At 48.7% G+C, this 25,491-nt stretch overlaps 1 long non-coding RNA gene across 1 annotated transcript in view; it reads left to right on the top strand.

The window, feature by feature from the left end:
- LOC125986667 (uncharacterized) overlaps positions 1-25,491 on the top strand; it is a 39,102-nt gene that overhangs the window by 12,698 nt on the left and 913 nt on the right. Inside the window, exons 3-6 of the long non-coding RNA XR_007487736.1 lie at positions 15,241-15,358; positions 16,790-17,135; positions 20,751-20,813; positions 23,274-25,491. The exon at positions 23,274-25,491 is cut by the window's right edge and continues 913 nt beyond it. This is a non-coding gene — a long non-coding RNA (uncharacterized lncRNA). The remainder of the gene's footprint in view (positions 1-15,240; positions 15,359-16,789; positions 17,136-20,750; positions 20,814-23,273) is intronic.

Here is a 25,491-nt window from a genome sequence, read left to right as displayed (position 1 = left end):
AGATACTTTTTGTCAATGTTGTATTATATTGTTGTACGTTTGGATTATATCGTTCACTCGTTGAGGGGGAAAAAAACAAAAAAAAATAGGCTTTTGCAACTGTTGTGCAACCTGGAAAGAAAGCTTGTGATTAGAATTTCATTGGAATGGTCACTAAGATTGAGATGGATGAAATCTGCTTGTCATAAAGAGGAGCAAAACTGCTTGTGACAGAGTAATGAATCCAGGATTCCCATTCTGATGAGATTTTGCCCATTGGAATTGTATTTTTAATGCTGCTTGGATTTTGACCCACATTGAGTGGCCTGCCTGCCCCCGTCCCACCCCGCCCCGCCCCGTCCCACCCCACCCTGCCCCGCCCTGCCCCGCCCCGCATGCCCGCCCGCCCGCCCGCCCGCCGCAGTCAATATTGTAGTTGTGACCAGCTCCGAGTCTGCGTAATGGCTTCTGTCACAGCAGAGCAAAGTGAAAGCATGAAGAATTTCCGCCAGAGTCGTCATTCGAATGGTGTGGCCTTTTATTCTTGGGCCTGTCACCTGTAATTAATGTCAGACGGAAAGTCAAGTCTAACTGACACCGACTTTAACTCCATACATAATAGGCTGTGGGATCATTTCTCGCAAGTGGGGCTCTTCATATTCACATTGGACACGACAATGAATGCAGCAGCCTCCCTCGATCCTCCAAGTCGAGCACCTATCTCGGCTCATCGTTTTATCCTGATGGTTTCCCAAGTCGGCAAACCAAAAGCTTGCCGATGCCATTTGATTTGTTTTCTCCAAATAATATTTTCCAAAGCTCTGTAAGCGAACGGATGCAAGTGTGGTGCTTCTTAAGGGTGGGCCTTGCTTTTTCCTTTCCTAGTCTAATGATACACCAAATGGTTCCACCTTGCCACAAGGAAATGATGAGACATTTGAATTGGCCTTGCCTGTTACTACCCAAACAGTTCTGTTTGTGATGTTGATTCAGTTCCAGCAGAATGATTGTTATTGATGCTGGTTGGGCTTTGATCCCTTTCAATCATCCCTCCCTCCCTCCCCTCCCTCCCTCCCTCCCTCCCCTCCCTCCCTCCCTCGCATGCCAGTCAAGCACATAATGAATAACTACGGCAGAGTGGCGTGCCTTGACTTGTGGCAAGGTGCAACTGCAGCTGCTGCTGCCCGCAGACTTGATAAATCATCATCATCAGCAGCATCCTCCTCCTCCTCCTCCTCCTCATCACACATTTTGGTGCACCAAAAGGCTTTGACCAAACGCTCCCCTTTGGAACTGAGCTCAATGAGGAGCTCCACCTAGCTTCACATACATCCACCAAGTCCACGTTTCAAACCGGACTTGTCGCTAGTGTGTCGATTTAGACGCATCCTGCCTGTTTGCTGTGCAGAAGGCTGCCCGCACAAACAAACGGCCACTACTGCTTGCTTTCAGCCCACCGGAATGAGAAGTGAAGCGAAGCAAGAATGACAAGTGTCTTCAAACGTAGAAGTGGCGCAAATCAAGAAGATGCAATCGCGCATCATTGATCACAAATGAGACCTGCAATCAAATTCTTTCACTGCTCTCCACAGTCCTAATCATAAAAGAAAAAAGAATCAGCCAACTCTGCCAGTTGTTTTAGACCGAATGGATTCCTCTCAATGGAATACCTGAAACAAAGTGGATGCTGCTGCTTGGCAAAATGCAAAGAGGCGACACCTATAGTAAGTAGCTGCGCAGCATTTGCCAGGTTTTTAGCCAGGAAATGTGCATCGTTCTTTCATTAGGCGCACGCTGGAGGGAGGGAGGGAGGCAAATTGGGCCGAACTAATTACAATTTAAACGAAAGCATAATTGGACATTTTGCGCTTGTCATACGATGAGAGACAGATGGCTATGTAATTACATTACAAGTCTGACATCACTGCGCTGAATTACACGGCAACTCCCCGTGCCCTTCATGGAGCGAGCGCTGCAGCAGAAAAGTGGCCTAAATTCAAAAACAATTTGCCCGTGATTTCCGTCATCAGTCACGCTTGACACCGGGATACAAATCAGGATAAATGGCCACGCTTATCAACATCCTGTTAATTGCGTTTCAAGCTAACGCGGCGGCAAGATTCGACCAAAAATGCAACGCTATGCATTTCTCGAAGCAATTCCTTTGCGGCAGGCAGCATTGTTCAATCCACGCCTAGCGTACAGCAACTACGTACGTACGACGTCCATCGAGCGCATTCAATGACAATCGGGCCTCTTCAAAGATTCAAGAGTTTTTTATTCGCCATGTTTGAGCGTGCCAAACAAGGAATTTGACTTGCGTGATGCCCCGCGCATTTTCCTCAAAATCCTCAACTCGCTTGTCAGGAAACGGTTGACTATTCCAATCTCCTCCGCGTCGGTATGAATTTAGGTGAATCCGAAAATCCCATCGCTAACTAAATGAAAGTGCTAAGCCCCAAACTTCAATTCAACTTTGAGCTCATCCTTTGGCAAACATGAGTGGATTTGCTTTTAATAGCTTCCTTCAATCCCTCTGATGTGATTTCACTCACAGCAGCGCAGGTCAATCAATGATCAAATCATTTTTGGGGTCCAAAAAAAAAAAAAAAACAAAGCAAACTGATCATGTCATCCAGAAATGTTTGCAAATTCCCCGTCACAGCTTGTGAAGAGGGGATGAATAGTCCAAATTGTCATTTGGAATTACATTGTATACAAATCGGCTTAGTCGTTGTTTAGACGGATTGAACAACAATGGTGTTAAAATGCAACTCCGGGCGGCAAGGGGGGGGGGGGGCCTCAGCACTTGCACCCAGGCAGGCAGGAGGGAGGAATCTGTTGGAAGTGGATCGAAGATTGAAACGTGTACACAGAATAACACAGACAAAAGGGCTTCCAATAAAGCCGGGCGTAATTACAGCCACGCTTAAGCTTGCTGCACAGGCTTAAGCTTTTCAGTACGAATATTACAAGCTTGCAAGTCAAAAGCTAAAGCGTGATCATTCTTTGACCCAGTCCATGTTCCCAGATTATATTCATTTCATCGGTCATGAGAAACAGCTCGGCGCGTCTACCGCTTTAACAAACAATCATTCTATGCATATACGTACGCGCATTTCTTTCAAAAGGATGTTGGACGTAGGCAAATTGTAATTGTACGCTTTCTTTTTTTCATGCCCGCTTACGCCGAGCGCATAAAGAGAACACGTCTTCAAAAGTCCATAGGTGGTTCAATTCATGTCGGAGCGCCGCATTTATTTGATGACTTTGTAGCTTAATGGGTTACACAGAGGAAATAAAGAACACTGGAAGCGGCGTCCAATTAAAGGGAAAGTTGGAGTCATCAGGCAGGCCTTTTGTATCTAATGATCGAAATTTCACCCCATGTAGATGAAACACATCAGCATCTTGACAACATTTTGGTTCCGCGTCATTAATCTGCACGAGCTTCCTGAGTCTGAAAACCAAAATGGAATTAATTAGGAAGATGCAGGAAACCCAGTTGAGGAATTAATAAAATAGCATTGCTTCTTAATGGACACAAAACAAACCATGCCATTATTCTTTAAAAGGCCACTTGGCTGGCTGGCTGGCTGGATGGGTGGATGGCCGGATGGCCGGACGGCCGGACGGCCGGATGGATGGCTGGCTGCTTTCTGACTCAATTCCAATCAATGTAGGCCCAATGCTGCTCACTACCTCTCTGAAATGAGCTTTGAATGAGAAAATAGAATTAGGAATTAGTACATTTTGACACGTTTGGGAAAGACCAATCTTGAGTTTGAAAAGCAAAGTGTCAGTGTATGAACATGCTTCAAATTTTAGCCAAGGAATCTGCTCTTTTTCTGCCTTGTACCAGGAAATGTAGCAAAATAAGGCCGCTGATGGCCTCTTGGGATACCTTTGGTGATTGGAAGGAAGGGCAAAGCAAACCTCCGTCTGGATAGTCTGAAAAAAATGGGGCCTCCAGTCGCTGGACAATATCAGACGTCTGCATTAAAGAGAAGTCCTTTGCTGTGATTCTTCTGACGGCAGCCAACAACGCGCACGCGCACACGCACACTTAAAGCCCAGCTCGCATATTTGCACCTCAGGATAAAGATAATGCTCCTAATCTCCGACTCGCCGAGAGATCGCGCTCGTACGGCATCCCCAAATACGCCACGTTCGTTTGACATGTCGTCATTGAAGGCCAACGGGGACGTGTAAGAAAGCGCTCCCGTTGCCACCAATCTTGGTGTCGCTGCTGACTTGCGCACAGCCACGGGGGTGGGTGACCCGGGTCAAGCGGAGGACGGAGTCCAAGGGGTCCGGCCTTACCCGAGGACACCGAGGGAGCCTTCCTCTCTCTAATCTACTCTGTGGGGAGAAGGGAAAAAAAAAAAAAAAAAGAAGAATTGCAGAGCTCAATTTAAGACCTAACCCATGAAATTAACACCTCCAGCTCTCTTTTCTGATACCAAGAGTGATTTCACACAAGTAGTATAGCAGGCTCGTGAAAACTTTTTGAAGTCAGAGACACCCTTGAATTTATGTTGGGACTCACTTTATGTGCGTCCTTCTCTTCCGCATGCAAGTTCAATACAGAAGAAGTGCGCTGGGCTGACTTGCTTGCGTACGTACGGAGTATTTCAAATGAGGAAAGCCAAGGAAGAAATGGAACAGGTCACCTACTTACTCTTGGATTCAAGCTGCTTGTGTCACTCCGCCGCAGCTTCTTTGTCTTGTCGTTTGCTTTGAAACATACGTACGTCGCTGGGCCGTAAACGCTTTCACGGACCATTTGAACGAGCCACGTTGAGACCAAGAGTTGCGTGGCTCACCGCGCCTGACCCGTTCAACCAAAACGATATCTCGAGAGCAATTCAGAGTAAAAAGGAAGCGCGCGAAAAGAAACGAAAAGACCCCGTAGCGGCGAGCACGGGCAACGTTGACGTGACGCCGCCGCCGCCGCCATGGTGAATGGATCCCTCCCTGGTCGGTCTGGCTGATTGCTTAATTAGGAGCGGCAAAGGAGAAGGCTGAGGACTAAATAAAGAGCTGCAATCGTCAATACGGACGGAGCGCTCATTGATGAAGCAATCAAAGGTTCATCAAATGGCACCTTTCAAAGCGCCTCTGGTGTGAGGCCAAGCGATGGCTGATTATGGTGCCAATTGCAACACAATTTCAATTATCCATCCATCCATCCATCCATCCATCCATCCACGCACGCACGCACGCTCAACTTAAGATGTTGCAAAAGGCCACTCGCTGCAATCAGGTTAACTGATTGGCCGCTTTTTAACCAGGCTCGTCAAACGCTGTCTTCAAACGCTCAAGCTTTTCTTTTGCCCCTTCTTTAAGTTCTCTTGTAAAGCGCAAGACGGTAATTTCATTAGAGGAGACCTTCCACAAAGGCGAAGCCATTTAGTATCTTGCAACTCAGTACTATATGATGGAAGTGGAGCGTGCTAGAAAATCAAATGTTTGGAGTCTGTTCCCTTCATCCACTTGTTTGATTTTTGGAGGGGGAAAAGCAGATCGCAAAAGGGACGTCTTTGGAATGCAACCTTTCGGCCTTTAAGAAAAGAATGGGAAAAGTCGGGTCGGCGCTACAGATATGGAATCGTTCCATCATTCCAACGAAAATGTCCGCAGAAGCCTCTAGCACTAGTCACAGACGTTGACGGGGTCGGGATGCTTTCTTTTACAAATTTGTATGGATTGGGGTCTTTGGGACGTGGCCCTTTCCAAGAGAAGCATTTCTTTGCCTGGATGTTTGGCATCCGCTGGCTTTTGTGCCCCCCCCCCGGCTCACTACGTAGGGTGCCCCCCCCCCACAGCCTCACTACACACCCATTTGCAAAGTGAATGTATTGCGCTGTACAGCGTGGGCAAGTTGCTGACTGCCTACTGCAAACGTCAATGTGAATCCTTGTTTTTCCTCTGCTGGCTGGCTGGGAGAAAACAAAAAGAAAAAAAATACTCATTCCGTTTGAGATTGTACGATGTGAGCGGACTTGGAAAAATAGCTGAAGCGTTGCTTGGCAAGTTAATGTATGCTAATTTGCTAGCAGAGTAAGCATTAGGAATTAGACTTAATCTAATCACGCTTCATTTATTTATTGTAATTAGATTCACTTGCACCTCATGTGGTGTTTTCCACCTTCTCATCTTTTCAGTGTGCCTTCACAATTCACTCCATCTTGGGCTCATTTATTAGTATATTTGCCGTCTTGGACCAGACCAGCTGCTTGACTTGAAATCAAGACATGCGATACAATAAAAATGAGACGTGAGTGAGGCAGTGAGTGAGTGAGGCAGTGAGTGAGTGAGGCAGTGAGTGAGTGAGGGAGGCAGTGAGTGAGTGAGGGAGGCAGTGAGTGAGTGAGGCAGTGAGTGAGTGAGGCAGTGAGTGAGTGACATTGTGCATTTGACCCTCTAATCCCACAAGTGCTTACAAGTCTGAAACGTTGACCCGAGTGACATGCGCTGGTGGGGAGAGACAAAAAATGTCCAAGCCTCGTCTGGCTTTCCAGCACTACACCAGCATTGATCTAAGATTCTATGAATAGATGGACTGAAGTTCTCCAATGGGATTAAGTATCTATCCATCCAGTCATCACTTTGCATTCCGTACGAACTTTGCACAGCTGGTGGAAGTCTTCATGAAATTGCCAAAAAGAATAGAAGGCTATACGTACGCACTACATCAATGCAAATATTAGGCCAATGGATTGATGATTGTATTTGGCTGCCAACGAAGGTACGGACGGCGGGTGCTTTGAGTTAGTCTGTTTCTGGTTTCCTCTCAAGCCTTTACCAGAGTGGTTTCGGTGAGAAGGTCCGTTTTGATTTCGGAACAATATGGGCCTGTTTCTTCCTCTAGTCTAGTGCATGCTTGTTTGTATTTATTGGGTCAGGTAAAGAGTTCCACATTTGGCCACATTCTTTGCCTCCCCCAATGTCATCAGAGGTGCTGTGACATTGTAAGCAATAGCAGAATAGCAATGCTTGGGTTCCCTTTTGTTGATTCCAAAGTCATTTGAAGCTTGAATCATTTGGCCGAGGTCTGCCTGATGTTTGCTCTCGTCTGTCTCCATCTTCTCTCCTCCTCTCTGAGGACATCAAGGGAGATTTACTCCCGCTTATCTGTAAAGGGCCAGGATGAGCCTGGCAAAACAATTCCCCACAGCTGCTCCCTCCCTCCCTCCCTCCCTCCCTATCTGCCCCAGCGTGAGCAATTCTACTTGCTCGGCTCGAGCCGGCCAGCCAGCCGGCCGGCCGGCCGCCGACTTTGCTGGCTTTGGAGAGAGAGCACGGCGACTTTGCGTCGGCAAAATGGCCATCTGATTTTGCACGTCGTTTGCTAAACGCCGTGTCCCGCTGACACCGAGTTAGTTGCTCAATGTCATTGTACTCCTTTTGCTGAATGTTATCATTTAATGGTAAGATAATTGCTTTGGGACAAAGTGAGTCAAGTATTCAGGGAGGACTTTTGGAAGGCCGTAATCCATATCATTCAACTCTAGGAAGGGATTGCTCCAGCAGAACCGACACTTTGTTTGCAAGTGAGGAGATTGATCTCGTTGGCACTAGTGCATGCTTGCATGTATTTATTGCGCGGCACGGCACGGATGGATGGATGGATGGATGGATGGATGGATGGATGGATGCATGGATGGATGGATGGGTTGGAGTCCATAGTGATGGCTTCCATTTGACCAAGAGCCGCCCTTTTCTAGATTTAAGACATGAAGCGCTCGCTATATAAGGCAGAATGTGCCAATTGATCCGTCCATCCGTATGGCATGGCATGCAAACCTTTGACAACCCTTTGCCATGGCTGCCAATATAGCCTCCAGCCATTCTGCAACAATCAACACCAGCGTGAGTACCAATTGTTTTTTGGCCATGTTCGGACCTGCCTTCAAAGGTGACGACTGTACATACTAGTATTTGTGATTGCGTGATAAGAATATGTGTGAGCAAGTGCCCCCAAAGATAACAGCGGCTGTGCAATCTATAACACCTCATTCATCACGCGCTATCTCGGACTCCTTGCTTTACAGTCCAGCTCTCCCCGGTCCATATTCCCAGTGGGACGTGGAGGACAAGCAAGGGATGTCGTGTGCCCCCCCCCCGCCCAGACAACGAGGACATGATGTCAACTCTTGCGCAGGTCCCCGTGTTCTATTGAGATAAGACGGCCTCGCTTTATCCGGCACAAACACCGGCCTTGCGCGTTGTCTTCCTCGCTCGCTGCTCCGTACTCCTAAAGGCAATCTAATCCAATAAGGATGAAGCTGTCATCTCAAGTATGTACGATGACAATGGGGAAGATGAATTTGAGGATATTTTTCTCTGTGGAACACCGACAAGCCTGCTCTGCTCCGCTCCGCTCCGCTCTGCTCTACTCTACTCTACTCTACTCTACTCCGCTCTACTCCGCTCTGCTCTGCTCTGCTCTGCTCTGCATGTGTGAGAAAAGGGAAAGATATGAACGCACTGAGAATCTTTCTCATCTAAATCTGGAAACTAGCTGATAAAACGGAGCCTAGTGAGAGCTGTTTGAGCGATAATGCCAGTGCGTGTGTCCGCACTCTGGCGAGTAAATGAAGACTTTGAAGCTCCTGGCAGCACTGGGAAGGAAGCGAACGCTCTATCAAACAAGCTCTGGGCGGGGCGCTGGTCGACCAGCCGGCCGGCGGAATCCTGATAAACATGGGGGGGGAGAGGGGGAGAGTCACAGCCAGCCAGCCAGCCAGCCAGACAATAGCGCTCTGATCACAACAATGATTATGCCGCTTGCCCCGTGGTTGGCAGCCCACTTTTTCCTATCCTCTCATTTGAATTAATTCTCTGATATTTCCAGAGACTGCCTAATGAGAAAGCTCAGCTCATCAAAGGACACACAAGCCCAGCCCAGCCCAGCCCAGCCCAGGCATGGCATGGCATGGCATGGCTGGAATACACTTTCAGCCTTCAAGCCAATTATTTGCTTTTCTTTTTCTTTCTTTTCTTGCCTTTTCTGTCTTGTCTTGTCGTCCTTTGTAGCTTTTCTTTGTCACTTTTGCCTGTTTTGGACCATTTTGATCCGCTGTACTCATCAATGACTTTAATCAGCTATCTATCCATCAATGTGACAATGCTGGGAGAATTGCCGTAGCTTTCCAGACGCTAGCTAATTAATCTGCTTGCCCGCCCGCCCGCCCGCCCCCCCGCCCGCTCGCACTGCTCAATCATGGCGCAAAATAAAGGCAGTCATGAATGTAATTGTTTGTTTTGTGTGCATAGTTTGGAAAAGAAGGCACTTTTTCAAACCAAGGAGCTGTGGAAGTGCCCTTTGTCTTTCATTTGATTTGGCAGCCGCGCGCATCATATTCGTACACAAACGGCATCCCTCCTCCTTCGGCACCAAATTGATACGCATCAATGATTTGCACTGCGACAGTCTTGCTGGTCGCACACTCGACGGTGACGTGCTCATCGGCTGGCCAAATACGTAAGTCGCGTGACGCCTTGGCGGCCATCGCTGGATGGCGTCAGATGCGGCTCCCGACCCACCGCCAGGAGCTAATCCAGAGCTCTATAATCATTTTGATTATTGCATCTTTAATCAGTAGTGAAAGAATAACTGTTTGCACGCCTCCAGCAGACATTTAATATGCTGCATGTGTTAACTCGATTGCTTTTACTGCCTCCAGATAGCGAGAAATGAACAGCGCCAGCCAATGTACGGCCGTCCGTCCGTCCGTCCGTCCGTCCATCCGTCCGTCGTGCTTATGCCTCCCAAATGCCTTCATTTCTCCATTGTCCGTTCAATTACAATGCTTGGTATTTATTCTGCTGACTGCTGCTTCTGTTGTTGCTGTTCAAATGTTGTAATGGCAAGTGACCGTGATCAATTTCATCTGTGTGGGGGTGCGATTTGAACGACATTGAATCGTGGTCGTGATTCAAATGAGCTCTGTGTTGCTACGTATTTTGATCGTTTTCTTTAGTCGCTCTGTCTCTGGGGAGGGAGTGACAGCTCACACAAAAAGCAGTGGATGCAAAAACATTGCAAAACCTTCATTTTGTGAAGCATATTTAGTATCAACATACTTGAGTGGATACTGCAACAGGTGCTCAGCCCGAGCCCGAGCCCGAGCCAGCCTCTGGGCAATGAGAAGGAGACCCGGAGTCTTGTGAGCGACCCAGCCGTGGAGCTTGTCGCCTCGTAGGTAGCCTCTTGGCACTCGGCCAAGCATGAACGGGCCCGGGTCCTGGCCCAGACAGACAGCCACAGAGGCTGCGAGCTGGTGAATTGCAGCACGGGCTGGCTGGCTGGCTGGCTGGCTGGCTGGCTGGCTGGCTGGCTGGCTGGCTGGCTGGCTGGCTGGCTGGCTGGCTGGCTGGCTGGCTGGCTGGCTGGCTGGCTGGCTGGCTGGCTGGCTGGCTGGCTGGCTGGCTGGCTGGCTGGCTGGCTGGCTGGCTGGCTGGCTGGCTGGCTGGCTGGCTGGCTGGCTGGCTGGCTGGCTGGCTGGCTGGCTGGCTGGCTGGCTGGCTGGCTGGCTGGCTGGCTGGCTGGCTGGCTGGCTGGCTGGCTGGCTGGCTGGCTGGCTGGCTGGCTGGCTGGCTGGCTGGCTGGCTGGCTGGCTGGCTGGCTGGCTGGCTGGCTGGCTGGCTGGCTGGCTGGCTGGCTGGCTGGCTGGCTGGCTGGCTGGCTGGCTGGCTCACATTTCTGTCTGCTCGGCTCAAGTGAAGCGAGAAGGGAAGAAATCAGTTTGTCAAGTGATTGCATTCTTTACTTTCACTGCAAATGTTGCTTTGTTTGAGCAAATTATTCACAGATGATGCAAGACTAGTCAAAGCCTTTATCTCTGCTCTTCCATATAACCAACGGTTGGTCGCTCGCTCGCTCGCTCGCTCGCTCGCTCGCTCGGTCTGTGGCTGACTGGCTGGCTGGCTGGCTGCTTGGCCGCTTGAGAATCCATTTTGCTGCGGCAACATTCTAAGAGCATAGAAGATCAAAATAAAATCACCTTTTGACTCTTCCGGGAACATTGTTGATTTGAATGAATGAATAAATCAAAGTTGGAGTCAAGGTTCACACATGAACGTGAGGATCAAACAAAAACCTCTCTTGCTTGTTTGAAAGCTAGTATCTAAAAAGCGTGCGAGGATGTCAGGAGATTGTCTGCGTATGTGAAGCAGCATATATCAAGACAATTGGAAATGCTCTACCAGTAAGAATGAGCATCAATATGTCAAAGTGTGCAATCAGCCTACCAAGTTGTATCTCCTCAGCTTCAGCACTCCTGAAAAGGTGCACATAGCCAATATTAATTCAGTTCAAGCCAAAGAAATAGTAGATGGCTCGCTTACATGCCACCACGCCAGTGCGATCGTGCCATATTGTCTTATGATGGAAAATCTTTTGTGGGGCACCCAGGATGCTTGCTTTTGCTTTTGCTTTTGCTTTCGGCAATGTCTTGACAAGCCAGCCATCTTTCGCCGCTTCATTTTTGCTTCATTCCATTATGCACGTACAAACGTTGGGAATCCATCAAAAGTAGCTTGGCAAAGTGCCACTTTGTGCACCGTGTAGCATGAAGTTCGCGAGTCGTTGATGTCGCAGCGTGCTATGACGACGTGTCGTCGAAAACGCCGCTCCGTTTTATCGGTGCTCCGAGCAAAACGCTGCTGCGTGGTGAGCGAGCTGTTGGTACGTAATTGATCTGGCAGCCATGCTCACCATCTGGGCCGGGGTCTCTTCAAACACGCCGCAAAATGCATCTGCAAGGCCGCTGGGCGGGCACACAAGTGTAGACCGTGCAATAACTTGCACGTGACGTGTACGCGTTGGCATGTGTTTGCACGCTTGCTCTGAAGAGGTCACCTGGTGTTGGCATGTGCATGTGGGCACGGCTTTGGAAAAGCACTGCTGCCTTACGCCGGCCGGCTGGCCGGCTGGCTGGCTGGCTGGCTGGCTGGCTGGCTGGCTGGCTGGCTGGCTGGCTGGCTGGCTGGCTGGCTGGCTGGCTGGCTGGCTGGCTGGCTGGCTGGCTGGCTGGCTGGCTGGCTGGCTGGCTGGCTGCAGCAGCTAGGTAGAGAGAGAATTCTTGCTGGGTGTGAATGCAATAGGAAAAAAAAATGACACTTTGTAATCAGAGTGAAAGATTAGCAGCGTCATGACTCCACTCAGAGATAATGCAAGTTAGACCAATCCACGTGTGGCTGCAGTCATCAGATGACCTTTTTTCCACCATTTTTGACCTTTATGAGTTGGCTTTGCTGGATTTTTCACCATTTACTTTCTGGTGTCAAACAGGTGAATGGATGTGCTTTTTCTTGTTGACATTGATAAGAGGGATCAAATTGGTCATGCTGCTGCTTAAGATAAAGCCTATGAAGAGAAGAGAAGAGAAGAGAAGAGAAGAGAAGAGAAGAGAAGAGAAGAGAAGAGAAGAGAAGAGAAGAGAAGAGAAGAGAAGAGAAGAGAAGAGAAGAGAAGAGAAGAGAAGAGAAGAGAAGAGATCATCCAGCCCCCAATTTGGATGCATCCGTACATAGTTTTTTTTTTGTCAACGAGTGGGGTGACTGACTTGCTATTCTTAAAGCATGAGGTGCTTCTTTGGGCTTCTGTGATCAGGAAGCAGTCTGCCAGATGTTTGCTTCCTCTGGGCCTTGTGTGGTGAATTGGACAAGCAGAAGACAACGTTGGCAAGTGAAAAGGAAGAGCCCCCCCCCACACCACCACTCTGCAGGTTGCAGTGGCGGTGTGGCCGCCCTGCCCTGCCCCGCCCCGCCCTGCCCCGCCCTGCCCCGCCCTGCCCTGCCCTGCCCTGCCCCCCCCCCCCCGCCCCCCCCCCCCCCCCCCCCCCCCCCCCCCCCCCCCCCCCGCCCTGCATCCCCCCACCCCCGTTGCCAGCTGGAACGCTCATCGTAGGAACAGCGTGCATCTGTAGCCCGGCTGTACGCTAAGCTCTGTCTTTGGCTATTCCCTTGTTTGCTGCTTCCATCTGTCCTCCCCACTCACTATTCCTTTATTGATATGACAAGCAGAGTCAAATTTTGCTTGAAGGCAAACATCCAAATGCAATGTTTGTTGTGACCATCTGGTGGCTTTGTGGTGGAGACCACTTCAAGAGAGCGTTGATCTTGATTCCTTACAGCTGAGGCTCACTTGGAGAAAATAATCAACTCACACACAGAAATAGCGGCGGCTTGGGTCAGTGAGCTGGTTCTTGGGGAGGAGGTGAAGCTGTGTGAGAGTTGGAGGGAGCTTCATTAATTAGCAGCGCAAAGGCAGGCAGGCAGGCAGGCAGCCATCCCAAGCCTTCAGGTTGCCTGCCATTCAACTGCCTGCTTACGGTTGGATATTGCTTCCGTATTTGTACTGCTCCCAGAAGACAATAGCGGCCGTTGTCAGACTGCAATCAAACAACGGCCAAGATGAGATGAGTTGCACTTAAAGTACCCAGATGAAAAAAAAAAAAAAAACCATATACAGAAAGCAGCATTCTCTGTCATTGTTTTGCGTATACAGCAGTTAGACAGACAGACAGGCAGGCAGACAGACAAGCAGACAGGCAGACAGGCAGGCAGACAGGCAGACAGGCAGACAGGCAGACAGGCAGACAGGCAGACAGGCAGACAGGCAGACAGACAGACAGACAGACAGACAGACAGACAGACAGACGTGAAGGCTTGCTCTTATTAACCAAGTGTTTGTTTGAAATACAAATGATTGGACATGATTGATTGTGCATCTACTCTACTTGAAAAGTGGCATGTGGAATTTGTTTTTCCACTGGGAAGGTTAAAGAAAGGACTTGGTCCTCTACTCCTGTGCCCCCTCTGCCCTGACCTCTTTTCTGCTGTAATGGCATTGGATTACAGGCAGTTCCACTTTAGTGAATTCCAAGATTGAGCCCTTTCCACTTCATACAGGTGGGCCATGCCGTTTGCTTTTGTCCTTGGCCATTCATCACTGTGGCCAAGATGCCTTCTGTTGCTTTCCGAGCTTGTGAACGTGGCATTTCAATCGAGAGTTGGGACTTTAGTTTGGAACAAAAATCAACCGTCTTCTTTTCCACTCGGCTTGTCCCATTGGACGTCGGCGCCGGCCATCTCAACAGAAGTTGCCCTTTTTTTGCCTTGCACTAATGGATGATTGCATTCATTTGCACTGCATTCTCTTTTGTGATTTATTGTGCGGTTGAAGATGGCCATGGGGGGGGGGGGGGGGGGGGGGGCGAGCGAGCGAGGAGCGAGCACCTCACTCGCATGCTCCCTGCGCGTCTTGACCGTCGTCCCAATCCTCGCTGTGCATTTAGCATAATGCAATGTAGGAAACAATCAGTGAGAAGACTGACTCGATTCAAAGTGACACACCGGTTATTTCCATCTCATGGGCTTGCATGTTGTCTCATAAGTGCATAAATGAAGATCGGACAGAAATGCAGATGCTACCCATCTCGGGCACGGCGGGCGCCGCAACACGCAAAACATTAGAAAACAAAGCGGTGGCTGCCGTTTTGATTTTCTTCTCCCAAAAGCCGCTTCTTTTTTTTTCTTTGAACCAGCCGGCCGCTAACTTTAACGCCAGCGCTATCTCTTGTTGAAATAGCTTCGCAAATGTGCACATTCCTTGCTATTTATTCACTGGACCGATAGGATTGTTTCCTCACAAAATGATTTGAATCATCGTCAGGATTCGTCTCCCGGCACACCGGCTTTTGGGAGGAAGCGCTAATATTGCTTCTTCCGATTGTTTCTCGTCTACTATGTAATAGTGTACGCACGGCGGTATGTAGGCATACGGCGATACTACGTGTATCCATGCCATTGTTTGCGTACTGGTATTCATGCGGATGGATGGAATGATTTGGCACAGCCTGATCCATCCATCCATCCATCCATCCATCCATCCATCCATCCATCCATCCATCCATCCATCCATCCATCCATCCATCCATCCATCCATCCATCCATCCATCCATCCATCCATCCATCCATCCATCCATCCATCCATCCATCCATCCATCCATCCATCCATCCATCCATCCATCCATCCATCCATCCATCCATCCATCCATCCATCCATCCGTGCGGCTGGCTCTTGGCAAAAGAGTGGCAAGAGGCAGGGGGTGCCAGCAGTGCTGCCCCGTAAGTGTCAGTCAAAGCCACAGGGTAGCAAATGCAAAGTGCACGTGTTTCATTTCCTTGGGGCTATCAAAGCGACTCTTTGATTTCCTGTAGTATTCAAGTGCAACTCTTTTTCATCAGGGAAACGGTGTGAACGTGGCCTAAAGACGGATTCGGTCGGGCAGATGCTCACGAGCGGCTGTCCAAAGCTGGAAGGTGGCGAACGGCAGCCCCGTCAAAGATGATTTAGTCAAGAGAGGTACGAACGGGTAGGACGGAACGCAAATGGAAAAAGGACCTTTGGAATCCGCCGCCACTCGGAATTGCAGCGCTCTTTTTGCTTGATTCTCGTACGGACACCCGACTCAGCGGCAGACTTTCCCAAAGGCCGTGGTCGTTGCTGAGACCATATCAAGTGTATACAAACAAAGCAAATGTAGAGCGAATAAATAATGAGGTGATAAAGCTTACCTTTTTTTGCCCTGCCTCCCTCCCTCCCTCCCTCCCTCCCTGCCTCCCTCTCCACATACATAAGTGCGCCATACTCAATTTCCAGCTTGAGTGAGAACGAAGAAAGATAGGGGGAGGAAATTGGAAGTTTGCTTTAAAATGCAGACAGTCCGGGCTTTCTGCTTGACGGCCTGTGACATCTCTCCAAACCACATTTTGCATGGCACAAGAGGAGCTTGTAATAGAATTTCTCTCACTGAGAAGGTTAATTACATTTTTTTTTTTTTTTTTTTCTTCTCCTTCCCCCTCTCTGACTGCCAAATAAATAAGAGCAAAAACGCATGGCTTTGCTTCTCCGTCTTGTGCACATTTCTCACCTCTTTTTTGAATGCGGTCAATCTCCTTCCTCTCTGTTGGGCCCTCAAGCAAGCCAAGTCTGTCTGACGGCTGTCTGTCACTTCTCACAAGATGTCGTGCTTTCTGCTGCCAGGCCCGAATCCATATACGTACAGCTGAAAGTACGCAATTGGATTTGACGGCTAAGGTGAAGAGTTGCAAGTCCATTCGCCGTTCTGGTTTGATTTGTTTGTGAAAATCTCCATCCGGCATGTATTGTTTTCCAACGGAAGCGTTTGAGCAGTCGTCACGCGATTGCGCCATCGAGGGAGGGAGGGAGGGAGGGAGCGAGGGAGGCATCGGCAGCTTTGAATGTCCCCTTGATGAATAGCGGCGGGCGCTTCATTATCCAAAGGCAGTCTTTGGCCTCTGCTGCAATCAAGCCATTGATTGGAGGACAATTGATGTGTATGAGAAATAATCAAACTAATTTGCCCTCCAAGGAAAATCAGCGCTTTTTTTGTTTCTTTCCAAATGTTTGAAAGAGGTCAAAGGAGTTCTGGTTATTATCTCGTGAACTTGCCGTTGCGTTCCCAAAGCTGCCGTTTTGGCATCCGAGCCATTTTGGCAACGCTAATGTTCATCTACTAGCGCCGGCCGGTTCAACTGGCTGTATGTACGTACTGTATGGTGAAGAGAATGCTCCATTGGCAGCTAGCTACCAGCTCTCTCTGTGACCCAGCACAAAATACGGCAACAGCTTGTAGGTAATTGATCAGGCCAGTCAACTGTAAAATATTCATTTTCTACTTCAACAGCCAGATAAATCTCCAGGGAGGCTTTGAGGAGGAGGACGCCGGTCGGTCGGTCGAAATATTGAAATATTGCTTATGTGCCATGCCAGCAGGTGGCTGCGGCGGCGGCGGCACGATGGAGAGGAGCAGATAAGACGGAAAGCGTGGCTGCGTTTGGGTGGAGCTGGCGGCGACGGCCGCTCCTGCAATTCCCCGCTTGGCTTTAGAGCAGGAAACCAAATCCTGCGCTACAGCCCTGGATTTCAGCCCTGGATTGCTGCTGGCCTGGCCTGGCCTGGCGTCTGGCCTGGCCTGGCCTGGCCTGGCCTGGCCTGGCCTGGCCTGGCCTGGCCTGGCCTGGCCTGGCCTGGCCTGGCCTGGCCTGGCCTGGCCTGGCCTGGCCTGGCCTGGCCTGGCCTGGCCTGGCCTGGCCTGGCTCATCAACCTCCATGACAGGTAGGCCAAAAAGCAGATCCTTCCCCAGTTTCTCTCATATTGTGACAGACATCTCCGACATCAATTAATCACCTATTGTTAAGGGCAAATGCAGTCGTAGAATAACTCTCCATAGGTGAGTGGGTGGACAAAGTTCCATTTGAACCTGAGGCTATTACAACGATAACAAGAGCAGCCCTTTTGGCTTCACAAGCACAGCTATCGGTATCATATTTCATATTTATGAAGCATCTGCATAGCAAAGATAAGCTTTTCAATTAAGACGCTCATACGTAAAACCTTCACCTTATTAAATATACTCCACTGATTGCTACGCTTTTGCGTGAGATCATTTCTTCTTGAGGAAGAAAATCCAGTCGTCCGTTTACACCTGGTGAGCTGGATGAGGTGGCAGATGATGTTGGATCCATCCCTCCATCCCTCCATCCATCCATCCCTCCATCCATCCCTCCATCCATCCATCCATCCCTCCATCCCTCCATCCATCCCTCCATCCATCCATCCATCCCTCCATCCATCCATCCATCCATCCCTCCATCCATCCATCCCTCCATCCATCCATCCATCCATCCATCCATCCATCCATCCATCCATCCATCCATCCATCCATCCATCCATCCAAATGCCTGCCCCCTAGCTTAGCTTAAGATATTTGCATCCATATGCAGTGGCGTTGTAACATTTCTTTTCTCCATTGAGGAGGCCTGCACATTGCTGCATTGAGCCCTGTAAATATGACTGTTGACGACACGGGATTTCCACGCAACGTTTTGCTTCCTTTTCAAGCGGTGTTTACTATTTGCCATCCGTAGGTAGGGGGGAAAAAACAGATGCAGTGATTTTAGTCATTAGAATGCTGAAGTTGACTCTTCTTGTGTCATTACAATGGCAAATCTCTCAAGTAAAAAGTATCTGAATGAATAGAAGAGAAAAATCAAAGCAGTCAAATAAAAAAACTTTAGCACCAAGCAGAAAATATGCACATTTTATGTGCGCAAGTTAATTATGCCACTTCAGAGGAGCTTGTTAAAGGATAAGGAAAGCTGCATAAATTTAGCAGTAATCCAGGCAGGCAGAACTCATTTGCAGGGATGCTCTTATCTGGCCACTGCAGCTTTCTCACAAAATTAACCTTGGATATTTGGGCCCAATTGAGCCGTTTGATTCTCCCTTTGCCTGCCTCTGTCTCTCTCCCAGCCAGCCATCGGTTGCACACATTGTCTGCCTTCCTTCCTTCCGTCCGTCCTTCCTTCCTTCCTTCCTTCCTTCCTTCCTTCCTTCCTTCCTTCCTTCCTTCCTTCCTTCCTTCCTTCCTTCCTTCCTTCCTTCCTTCCTTCCTTCCTTCCTTCCTTCCTTCCTTCCTTCCTTCCTTCCTTCCTTCCTTCCTTCCTTCCCTCCCTCTCTCTGCTCTGTTTTGCTCCCTTGCTATCAATCTATGACAATCATTTGCACTGGAGACACTCAGACAAACAAAGGGCAAAAAAAAGGTTGCAACATTTTGCACATGTATCAGATTGACTCGATTGCTTTTTTGTTCAACTTTGCAATTCCTTGACTTTTCAAGCCACTGCCCTTTCTCAGCCTTGCTAATCCACTGTGCCTGGCCGCTCCATCTCTCCTGGTTTTGGCACGTGCCGACGGATGGATGCTTGTGACGTCGTCACCTGCCTGTCCCGCCCCGCCCCGTCCCCGTCTGTAACGCTAATGTCCCCGTCACTTGATGCCGAGAGAATACATCAATCATAAACTGTGATTCAGTCTTTATGCTGGGAATGTATGCTACCGGCCACCAGGCAGGCAAGAGTGGAGCACAAATCTAAAATGAAGCTATTTGCCTGCCTGCCTGCCTGCCTGCCACCAGCACCACCTTAAAGCTCATCTTATGTGCAAGTTTGCTAGTAAATCAGATCATTCGTCTAAGAGCAAAGTGATGGGAGATTGGAAAGGGATGCCACTTGTGTGTGCTGTGCTGTGCTGTGCTGTGCTGTGCTGACAGGCTAGAGCTCCTAGTTTCTGGGGTGTTTGTTTTTTTGCTGAAATAAGCAGGCAGGCAGGCAGCACGGCTGCTTCCCCGGCCGGTCAGGACAACCTTTACCGCATTGTGTCGGGATCATCCATAAGCAGCCGACCGACTGCAATGCTGATAAACCATCCCTCCCCCTGTGGTGGAAGGCAAAAGGAGGGCTCCTTTAGCAAACAATGTTAGGCACACTGGCTAATGCGTCCATTCAATCAGCCTTGTCACAAGTGGCGGCGGCGGCGGCGGCGGCGGCGGCTTGGTGTTGTGTTTGATTTTCAAACTGGCTTTTGAATGTGAAATGGCACCCCTGAGACAAGTCATGCAATTACTGCACCACTCATTCATTTTGATTTGCTGTGTGCGTCGGCGCTCCCCTCGCTCATTAGTAATGATTCATTACAGGTAAACTGGAGCCCATTTGTATCCTATTTTTGATTGTTTTAGATAAGCGTTGCTGCCTTGACTGTGCAATGGCACTGTAGCGTTAGTCAAGTTAACTCCTGACTTTCTGCTTTCTTTGGACCCTCCCCTGCCTTCACTTCATCTCCGAATGACTCAAATCACTCGCTTTTCTTTACGTGTTGAAAATGGGGACACGAGATATTGAAAAGCAATGGAAAATCTGGAAGACCTTGAAATTGAACGTCACGTGTCTGGCTAATGTCTCGTTGGATTGCTCGTCAAGTGGCGACTTTGAAATGAGTCGGGTAAAAGCAACGTCGGACACCGAGCCGAACAGTCAGGGCACTCCTCCTGAGCGGATCAGGGCAAAAGATGTCCTGGCGCTTGCTTCACCAGCTGCAGGAGCAGCTCGAGACATGAGCATGGAAGAGAGAGAGCCAGAGAGCCAGAGAGCCAGGGGAGCCTTGCAGAGAAGAGCAAGTTATCATTAAATTGCCATATCTACAAAGCTCTCCCTGCATGCTACAGATTTCCTCTCTTTAATCTGACACATACAGCCTCACGCCTGCTAAAATGTGCTCAAGCTCAGCATCCTAGCTGGGCTGGAGGAACACAGCAGCCAAGAGGGTGGGGGGGGGGGGGGGAGGGGGACTTACAAGGATAGACAGGAGGGGATAGAAAAAGCAAAGATAAAACATGACAGCAGCCTGAGAGAGAGGAAAAAACTTTTCATTTGTTCTTTTGAGCGAGCATGCGCCCGGTTTTATGAGCAGAGTTAAATCATGGAGGTTAATTGAAAATATAGTAGATAAACACGGGCTGTGGAAAGCTAGAGAAGCCAGATTGTTACTGGCAATGCAGCCACTTCACCAATGAAACTGCTTTCCACTGTGCAACCATGATAACCCGCCCGCCCGCCCGCCCGCCCGCACGCACGCACACAGTTAATTGTCTGGCAATTTCATCCATGTCTCTGCTTAATTAGAGAGAAAATTGAAGTGTGGGCCTTTCTCCCATCTTCTGCACTCGCTGTCAATCCACAGGAAAATCACTAAAGTGAATGGATCAGTGTGAACGCAATCATTCAAATGCGTCTTTGTGCCTCAGATTAGAAACGATTTCCTTTTGCCTCTTGCATGGTCAGCATTTTTAGCATCCTTGCAAAAATGTGAGTCATGTTTCTCATTTGATAGGTCCATTCTTCCATTTCACCAGGCGCTGTATTATCATCACCCTTGCGAACAGTACCGGAGTAGGTACGTATTTCCAAAGCGACATCGTGGATTGTAAACGGCAACGACCCAAACGCGCTAGCTTTGTAAGCGGCGGCGACGAGCCAAATCTGTTGGCTTGTGTCAAATGAATGAACAAAAGTGGTCAAACTAAATGCCAAAGGACCATGATTATTTCATCAGAATCTTTGCTACTGCAGGAAACGATTATTATTACCATTCACGGGAACATTCATTTGACTGTCAATGTACACTTACATCCAGTTGTGCAAGTGTGTGTGTGCGTGAGTACTATCAACCTTTTGGGATGGCAAGCTGTGTTGCCTAATTGAAAATGATTTAATGATGCCCTTGGAGTCCCTTTATTGATTAAATGAAGCTGGCTCCGAATATTCCCTTGTGCTCTGGCAAGTGACACATCATTAGGTATTATGATTGCACTTTTATGCAATCATAATACTCATTCACTCTTCTAACAGCCTTTTTTGTATCCCTGGCAGAAACAACATACAGCAAGTATTTCTATGAAACAAACAAACAAACAAACACAAATGTGAACATCAAATTTGCTCCTATTCATTTTCTCCTGATGATGTGTCTGTGATTACTCACACATGCACTGGCACTGGCACTGGGCTCACTCATTTCAGAACACGTCATAAACCATTTACACACCATTAGTTTTGATCACATTTCATTTTTTATTATTATTTTTTTTTTTTTACGTACGTCTAGCTGCATGCGGCGCCATAGCGATTGCTCCATTTGGAACAGCAATAGCATACACGGTGTGTTTTGTTTCATTGTGCAATTGTCATAGCTTAGTGGAAAACAAAGGCAATTTGTCATCAAAATGCTGGGATATGCTTCATACATGTACATATTTGCTGTCTGCCTTTTGATATGAAATAACATCGCAATTTCTTTGCTTTCCCATTTTCATATTATGTGCTTTGGTTTCTCTTGTTGTCAATCAACTCGGCTGTCGGCCGTCCCTATGGCAACAGTTGCCGGGCAGCCGGCCGGGCAGGCGGCCGGCCGGGCAGCCGGCCGGGCAGCCGGCCAGGCAGCCGGCCGGGCGGCCGGCCGGCCGCTACAAGGACCTACGTGGCTTCTGGTTTCCATTGCACGTGCCTGCTTGCTGGCAACTCTGCTTTCAGCCTCTTCTTCATGCCCTACAGCTCCAGGGTGCAAGGTTTGGTGAGTTTTTGTGCATCTTTGGGCTGTCAAAATTGTGATCCTTTAGAGAGGGAAGAAAAGAATTCCTCCAAAAACAATAGGCACCGCCCAGCAGTCACTGCTCGGGCCCTAAAGATGAACAAAATGGACACAGTACCATGGTGCCAGTTAGCAAAAGAAAGCTCAAAAGAGCGCTCTCCCCGGTTGTGCTGTTCTTGGCACTTGACTGACAGCTCCAGCCTTTTGGATTCCTTGGAGGGGGAGCCCTCCTGCTGGGGACTCCTCTCATTTCAAAGAGGACTTGACGTGGGCAACCGTACCGTGAGGACCGATGTTGATTTCACAGCCGCATACACTTGATGTTTCTTGGAGTCAGAGGGATGGATGGATGGATGGATGGATGGATGGATGGATGGATGGACGGACGGACGGACGGACGGACGGACGGACGGACGGACGGACGGACGGACGGGCGGATGGGCGGACAGTGGTGGTTGGTCCGTATGATTTCCACTTTGCGTTGGGAGCCTGTCTCTGCCCTTGTCTTTGTCAGGTCTTATGTACGTTCGTATGTACGTACGTATCCCTCCACCAATTGCAAGGCTTTTAGTCAATCTGCTATTTGAGCCATATGGATGGAGACATTGCAAATGTTCTCTTTATCAGAAAGGGCCAAACAATAGAAGAGGATGATGCTGCTGCTGCTGCTGCTGCTGCTGCTGCTGCTGCTGCTGCTGCTGCTGCTACTGCTGCTGCCATTCTTGCTTTTGATGGCCAATCTCACTCCAGCAAAGCACCCTCCAGCCATGTAGAAAAGGAACTTTTTCATTTGTAACTTTCTCATTGGTCCAAATGCCCAAAGGCTGCTTGACCGAATTGGAAGTTAGCGTTCGTTATCTCCCCAACGGAGGCAGACGACCGCTCCCTCCCTCGCTCCCTCCCTCGCTCCCTCCCTCCCTCCCTCCCTCCCTCCCCTCATTGCTAATGACCACCTGTAATAGCTGCTATAGCAACCACAGCGATGAGGCCACCTCAGGAAATTTGTACAAGGATTTTGCAATGCTCCCGTTAAGCTTCATCTCTCCAATCAAACAACTACTAGTAGTGCCCGGCCGGGATTGGCATCTTTTGAAAAGATGGATGATCATCACACACGCACGTTCTCGTGTTGCCGCGGTTCCTCCGACATCAATCGTTTGGTCAGCAATGCGAAAAGAAAGGCCATTTGCTATTATTAACGGCAATAAAAGCACAATCGCTTATTGTGTCTGGATTGCTATGAGATGGAAATGTCTGTCTTTTCAGGGAGGGCGTCGATGGGACTCTCCAATCGGAAGAATGGATGGAGTGATGCCAAGCTGTGAGCTTTGCCCCAACCGGGATGCTATCTTCAAAGACACAGATGCCGGGAGGTACAAAAAAAAACAAGACAAAATCCCTAAAATGTACGCGGAATCAAACACAAATGCCAAAGGTTATCCCGATATGTTCACGTGCAGAACAGAACATTGACTGAGAGTGCAGGAGGAGGAGGAGGAGGAGAAGAAGGAGAGAGATACTAGAGGAAGGAAGGAAGGAAGGAAGGAAGGAAGGAAGGAAGGAAGGAAGGAAGGAAGGAAGGAAGGAAGGAAGGAAGGAAGGAAGGAAGGAAGGAAGGAAGGAAGGAAGGAAGGAAGGAAGGAAAAAAGTGTGTTATGCCAAGCGTGGAGACTTGAGCCACGTTATCGCTGATAATGCTCCTTAGCCAGCCCGCACCCAAATTTACTACTTCAGTAGAGCATGAAAAACACAGCAAATTAAAGTGTGCTTGCTAGTGATGGATATCTATGTATCTTGCGCGCTCTATTGGACTTTGGATTCCTTTCCCTTCAATCGACATTTTGGGGCACCCAGAATCAGCTTGTCCCCTTTTAAAAAGTGAGCTATTCCGGCTTGTTGTGTTTGTTTTGAAATAAATGCAAAAGCCTTGGCGCAGAGTTGATGGCTTCATAATAATAGAAACAAATAACAATTAGTCCAATCATCCTCCCATCAGATACGCAAGTGTTTCATCACTTAAAAATAACTATAGCTCTATACGATTACAAATGACAAAAGTGCTTCTTGATTAATGCTAAGTTCAGAAATGTCATCCTGTTTTTCTTTCGACCTATTGTTTTGCTGTATTGGTCAAATGTACAATTAGGGGCTAGGTTCCTTGAACCTCTACCTCCTGCCTTGAGCACACACAAAAAAAACGGTTCTTTTCATATATTGATGTTTAGTCTGTTAGATTGGCTTGCTGCTCAATAAACTTAGGAAATGAAGTCTAGCAAAAATGGGGGGGGGGGGGGGGTGCAGGACTCAAAAGCATGGAGCCTGCCTGCGTGGCTGCCTGCCAGCAATTCTCTACAGGTGGGAAATGGCACACATTGAAATGTAATTTCTAAATACCAAGTACCAGCGGCACATCTTGCCATTTCCCCATCCTTTTTAATATGGTGTGGAAGCTAACCATGGTGTCTTTCCCCGCCTTTTCTTCCTATTGATCTGGCTCTTGTCCCTCATGCATGCCACTCTCAATTGACAATGCATTTTTGTGCCCTGCGATTGGCTGGATCGCAGATATCCATCCATCTGTCATCCATCCATCCATCCATCCATCCATCTGTCATCCATCCATCCATCCATCCATCCATCCATCCATCCATCCATCCATCCATCCATCCATCCATCCATCCATCCATCCATCCATCCATCTGTCATCCATCCATCCATCCATCCATCTGTCATCCATCCATCCATCCATCCATCCATCTGTCATCCATCCATCCATCCATCCATCCATCCATCCATCCATCCATCCATCCATCTGTCATCCATCCATCCATCCATCCATCCATCCATCCATCCATCCATCCATCCATCCATCCATCCATCCATGCAGCCAATTTTGTGTCCACTCCGGTTCGAGTGACGTACAGCAGTTGTTAAATTGCAAGGATAGATAAGGTTGTGAGTCTGACTTGTGTCATAAAGAATAAAAAGAAGCTCCATTTTTTGGGTTGTTTGCCAACCAACCTCTCCTACTTATCTGAGCCCACCGTGCTTTATTGAACGGAGTGATCTGGAGCTGGTTCAAGATTTCTATCTGACAGCTTTGTGGCAGAGTCGTCGTCGTCGTCGTTCACCTCGCTTCTGCTTTTTCCTCCTTGCCGATAGTTGACCTTCTAACATTCCTCTGGGACTTGAGGGAACTTTCTTCTTGTTGCGTCATTACTTCCGACAGCCAGTTTCAGTGGAGAAGGACGCATCTCTGCAACGTTGACCTGTTTACCGCATTCTTTTGAATGGCCAAGCTGTGGGAACTTGAAATGTGTGCAATGTCCTTTGCATCTCTAAAAACAAAGGCATTTGAAGAATGGCGCTTGCCTGCTTGCCTGCTTGCTTGCCTGCTTGCTTGCCTGCTTGCTTGCCTGCTTGCTTGCCTGCTTGCCTGCTTGCTTGCTTGCTTGCTTGCTTGCTTGCTTGCTTGCTTGCTTGC

Source organism: Syngnathus scovelli, chromosome 19 (assembly GCF_024217435.2).
Source record: "Syngnathus scovelli strain Florida chromosome 19, RoL_Ssco_1.2, whole genome shotgun sequence".
In the NCBI taxonomy this organism is placed as follows: Eukaryota; Metazoa; Chordata; class Actinopteri; order Syngnathiformes; family Syngnathidae; genus Syngnathus; species Syngnathus scovelli.
This window is presented reverse-complemented; position numbering and strand designations above follow the sequence as displayed.